This window comes from Acyrthosiphon pisum, chromosome A1 (assembly GCF_005508785.2).
Source record: "Acyrthosiphon pisum isolate AL4f chromosome A1, pea_aphid_22Mar2018_4r6ur, whole genome shotgun sequence".
NCBI lineage: Eukaryota > Metazoa > Arthropoda > Insecta > Hemiptera > Aphididae > Acyrthosiphon > Acyrthosiphon pisum.
The window spans coordinates 103,200,272-103,206,403 of NC_042494.1; the positions used below are offsets into that span (position 1 = coordinate 103,200,272).

The 6,132-nt window shown below is 28.9% G+C and overlaps 1 protein-coding gene across 1 annotated transcript in view; it reads left to right on the forward strand.

The window, feature by feature from the left end:
- The first annotated feature begins 587 nt into the window (after positions 1-587).
- The window catches only part of LOC100569602, an 11,504-nt gene continuing 5,959 nt past the window's right edge, over positions 588-6,132 (forward strand). The window contains exon 1 of the mRNA XM_003243210.4: positions 588-1,132. The gene's annotated coding sequence lies outside the window, so the exon portion shown is untranslated. The remainder of the gene's footprint in view (positions 1,133-6,132) is intronic.

The window sequence follows — 6,132 nt, forward strand, 5'->3', positions numbered from 1 at the left end:
AAAAAGTTAAAAGTTAAGTTACTTTAACTAAGTTACTTAAACGAGTTACTTTTTTTTTAAGAAGTAACTTCTATCTAACGAATTACTTTTTTTTTAAAGTAACTTATAACTTAACTCGTAATTCATTTTATAATCACGTTAAATTATATACTTTTATAATTAATTTGATTATTAATATTTAGTTCATAGTTGGTAATAACAAAGTAAAATTTAAAAGTTTTACCATCACTTTGGAAAACTTTTAGGTAAAAAAATAAAATATACAAATAATTTAATTATTTTGTTGGATTTCATAATATATAAGTACTTACAACAAAATACATTTTTTTAAGATATAAAGACCTACATTATAATATTATGTTATTTGTAGATCTTTAACATGAGGTGTAAATGGTGTAATTATAAGTTTTATATGAAAAAAAAGTAAATTATTTTTAACTAAGTTAAGTTACTTATTTTTTCCAACTAACTTGTAACTTTAACAAGTTAAATAAAAAAGGAAAGTAACTTTTAACTTTAAACTTAACTTACATTTTTCCAAATTAACTTAACTTAACGAGTTAAAAAAAATAGTTAACTTGCCCAGCCTTGAAAAAATGTATAGCGCCGGCCATGACCAGAATATTATAATTAGTGGCAGTATCGGCGACCGCTCCGCGCACCTCCAACCACCTGCCCCACGACCCACACCACACACATATCTGATACACTATCGGTAAAATTATTTGTATACAATAATTGTGTGTGTGTTAATTATTATATTTTATTATTCATGAGTAGTGCATCGATCGCAAACCCGTGTGGTTGAATATCCGATCAATTATTGCTGGCGGTAATCGCCGAAGTTTTTTATTTTTTATAAGTGCTAATCACCAAGTTCTTTTTATTATTATAATATTTGATATATTCACGCGTCTGTCACCGCGGTGTTTTATACTATTATTATCTGTCACAGCTCGTATAGCCACTGTCATTTTCTGTAGAATTATTATTGAATATTGTACTGTCGTAACCGCCAATCGCCGTAATATTATTGATTAATTATTATTTATTAGTGTTGTATTAAATTACACTTATGTTAGGTACATATAGACATGTAGCGGCTGGCCAGTCTTCACACCTTATACATATTGTGAGTACCTGCTTATTATTATTTGTTGAGCCAGTATAGGGCTATATTATTATTATTATGTATACATTTTTTCGTCAAAAAACAACAAAACGTTACGACTTATATTTAATTGCCATTTACTACTTGAGTTACAGTTACCTTTGTCAATTAGTTATAAGGTCACATACATTGGCGCAAATAGGTGGGGGCTTGGGGGGACTTAGTCCCACCACATTTCTGCCAAGTTCCCCCAGTTCAAAAGTCAGTTATTAGTACTGAGCATATATAATTTTTAGAAAATATTATAGGAGGGGCTTTAGTCCCCCCCAAAATAATTTGTCTATTTGCGCCTATGGTCACATATATTATATACTATAGGGTGTCCCATAAAGTGCGCAAACTTTTAAATCTGCCACCATATTTTAAATATTTTGTTGGCAGTCCTGTTCTTATAATTACTTATCAACAACCATAGACCTATAAATTAATGGACAGCGCATACCACACCATCCTGCCAACAGTTCATGAGGACGAGATAGAGTGAGAGAGAAAAAACTATGCGTTTGGGAATATCATGGAAAACCATTTACATTATGGTTTTTCAGCCATGTGTTTTACATGTATCTATATCGTCATAGATAATATAAGAATGGATAGGACCTTAGATCATATTATACCACGATTTAAGATATACAGGTTGAACATCGGCCTATGATATTATGCATTTTTCAAGACCGTCAAATTGAGTCTCCAAATCAGCTGTGGAACTACCGACTGGCGCCATCTAGCTGAATTTATGTGGAAACTCAACAATCCAAAACGTACTATGTCAACGGTCGTATAATCGTATTATAGTCGTATGTACTAAATTAGTAACTTCCTACTCAACTTCTAAGTTTAATATTTAATGTTTATACTTTGTACCTAATATGATTATAAACTAATATGAGTTAACTGAAGATTAATAATTAACTTGATATTCTAGTTATGAAAAAGTATATATTTTGTCATGATTCTGGTGGTTTTAAACTTTTAAATGTTAAAACATATAGCGATTATAATATATGAATAAACGTCAAAAAGGTTATACAATATTAAATAATACCATTAACTTAGTTTACTAAATTATAGTTTAAGAATTTTTACAAGTAGGTAGGTATTAATATTTTATTCCATAACAAGAAATGAGAAATACTTCAGGTAAAAATCTTATGATTATCTACTATCGAGTAATATACGACAACAGTTTTATTCATTTTTAACACTAATTTATTATGTTTTAACCAATTTTGACAACTTTTTTTTTGTTTTGTTTAGTTTTTTATTGGCTTGGTTTTGCATATAGATTGCCTCATGCTTACTGTTATGTAGTAGGAAAAAATATTTGTTAGCATATCCGTTTGATGTTGACGAATGGTACATTGAAATTTTAAATTTATATTTTTTTTCAAAACTTCTTCAAATGTTTTTTCAAAAACATCATTTGAATTGGCATGTATGGCAAAGCATTCTTCTATGTGTTTAATTATAATATATAAATTACTATTGGGGGAAGTAAGAAACCCTTTTGTCTTCATATTAATTAAATCGGCTTTTTTACCAATTAAGTTTACTGAAGTGTTAAGAGTTTTCAACCCTTTTATACACATTTTGTTCTGTTGACTATACGTCTTGCTATATACCTATAAAATCAGGGTCTCATATCGGTTTAATACATTTATTGCTAGATGGCGCCAGTCAGTAGTTCCATAGCTGATATAGGGATTCAGTTAGACGGTCTCCTTATCACAATTCGATGTGTAACCAGTATATCTTAAATCGTGTATTATACTATAGTGTATAATCTAAGGATAGGACCTTAAGAACTTATCAGTAGAAAATTTACTGATACGTTTTTAACACGAATATAAGATATAAGCACGGACCACGGACTAATATATAATGGACTGGAAACGAGCAGCTTATCAGTGGCCTCGAAAGTATGTACAAGAGGCTAATGCGGGGGATCGCCATCATAATCGAGAGTTTACAGCGCCATCTGTATAAAACACGGACTGAGATACAAAATGTGACGCTAAATAAAACCACTGGTAGCGCTGAAAACATTCGATTATGAGTGCTGATGATAACAGAGGAACCTTTTGAAGGCTGTCCTTGTGCCCCTGAAATACTATTTACAGTAGCTGCCTCCCGAAGTGAGTTTTTCTGCTTCTCCGAAAGTTGTATAAATTTCCATTAAATTATATGCTATTTCTTCTGCTCGTTTAGTCTTTAGTTATATTATCTTATCTTAGTTCTTTTGTTATATTATAATATTTTAACTTTATTTCAGCCATCATAAGATCGCGGCTACCATGGCCGATAGCTATATGCGTAGAGTGAAGAATATTGAATAGCTCTTCATTTTTAACGAAATTTCGTATTATTATTATACTGCGGCCCACGAGAGAGTATCCTCGTTTTGCGCATGCAGACTGACGGCGGAGACTGTTCCGAGGCCCCGTTTCTCCCCCACTATTTCCACGTCCGTTATACACCGTATACCATTGAGCGCAACCGACCGTTACCGAACAGCTATCGGCAATTCCGAATAGTGGGGAATGCGCGGAATCGGACGAGTTTTCATCCGGCGACGGGATACTCTCTCGTTGGCCGCAGTATAATAACGTATACTGTCATTATCATGGTTCATGGCTTTAATTAAGCGCTCTTTATGATTTATTAAAATAACGTCGTACTTACGAATATTTCTATAATCTTTTTTGCATTTTGTTTGAGTCTTGGATAATTTTACGTCTTCTATGCGATGATCGTATTCTTCATTCTTCATGAACGATTTGTTGTCATCACGTTTAGCATCAATAATTAATGAAATTGCTTTATTAATTCATTTTGCATTTTATTTAAATCCATTTTTAAGCTTTTAATAAAATAAATACGTACTGCACCACTAATAACCTACTACAAAACGGATCGTGTTGAATGTACAGGTTATATATTAAACAGATAAATACTGCGATATGCGATATCCATGACATTTTTCAATCAACCATTTTATCGATATCAGTCATTTCCCCACCTGATATTTTTAGATCTCGGAAAATATTGTCAGTTGACACCAAACTTACTATTTTATGCCAGGGACACACATGCGTGTTTAAAATCGGTTATCGCAATCGACATAAACCCGTGTTTGATATAATTTCATGTATCTGCACAGATATATAAAAAAATTTTATAAATTTATATTATATACCTACCTGTGTGTCTCCGTTTCTCATTTAATTTAAGTTCGACAGCATTATTAGTTTGATAGTGTCTACTATATAGAGTGTAAAGGACTATAATATATAGTTGTATTTAATTAATTTATAATAATTATAATTTGTATCGAAACAATATTTATCAATTTTTACAGTAAAATATACATTTTTAATATCATTTTTAAAAAGGTGGGTAAGTGGATGTCGCTCCGCTGTACAGTAGGTTACAAGTGGGTCACTGTATAATGGATAGTATTAAATTTGAATTCAATGATATAATATCACAAGATAATCGTTAATTAAGAAATCGAGTTAATATCAAATGTTGTAAAAATATGAATTTCAAACGCTCATAAAAATTTAATTTGAGTTTCTTATAGACATTTTTTTTTTTTTTGATAAAGGTAGATATAAATATAGATTATCCTATAAAGAATCTTGTATTACATTTTAAAATCTTAGTTCTAAAATGAAACATTTTTACGAATTATTAACGCAAAATAATTTGCTAATTTTCGTGATTTTTACATATTTTGTCAATTTTTGAACTTTAAATGCTAATTAAAAAAAACTGTGACTAAGAATTTTTAATATTTTTCAAATGTCATTGTAACAATATAGTAGGAGCCTTGTATTAAATTTTCAAGTCTTTTTACTCAACAAATAATGTCTTATTGACATTCATAGAAATAAAAACTAATTAAATTGGATACTGAAATTGTCCGTAAACAGCTCAAAACAAATCAAAATATTTTGAAAATTTTATCATGTATAAAAAATGGAAATATAAACAACCAGTGAAAATTTCATGTATCTACAGTCATTCGTTTTAAAGTTACACCAAAAACCAAAATCAATTTTCTCGAAAACAGATTTTGCGTAAAAATTCCCGTTTTTCCTTAATTTTTCTTTTGTTTTTCAAGGTGCTTTTAAAAACTATTGGAAAACTTTTGACCCCCCAAATTACCAACTAGATTCACTTTCCTATCAGAAAAGATACTGTTGAAGAAAATCCAAGCACTTTTACTGTCCTAAAAGATGATGACAGACACAAAAAAAAAAATAAAAAAAAAAATAAAAAAAAAAATAAAAAAAACACACATCATTGTAAAATCAATACATTCATCGTTCCACTCAGAATCTAAAATTTATAAAGATTAAACACAGTTTTTTTATAGTTATTTTAAGTTAAAATTTGGTCCTAATTAGATATTTAAATGGAGAATAAAGATTTTAGTTTTGTGTTGTAATTTAAAAATATTATTCGTGAGTACTCAAAACTTCTCAAGTATATTATTATATACAAATATTTCAATATACAAATAATATAATATAAAATATTCATAATTTTTTTATAAGATATATTTTTTAATTTACCTTTTTTAATTTCATATTTTAATCTAGATTTCTTTTGTATAATTTTAATATTATTTAATAATTAACATTGTTTTTAATTTGGTAATCATATCATATATTTATGAAATTGTACCTATACCGTCTATAATAAAATGTTTGAAATGTTTGAAAACCATATGAAATATAAATAAAAATATAGAATACATATCCAAGTTAAAAATCAAAAAATCGAGAAAAAAATAACTTTTAGTATATGGCGTTCAAAAATAACTAGTTATATCCACGGACTAAGATATTATACTTAGTATATCTTAGTATAACTAGTTATATCTCACATCTCCGTGGTTATACCACAAACCACATTTAAAGGAATAAACAAATATAACAAAATATTATTCTATG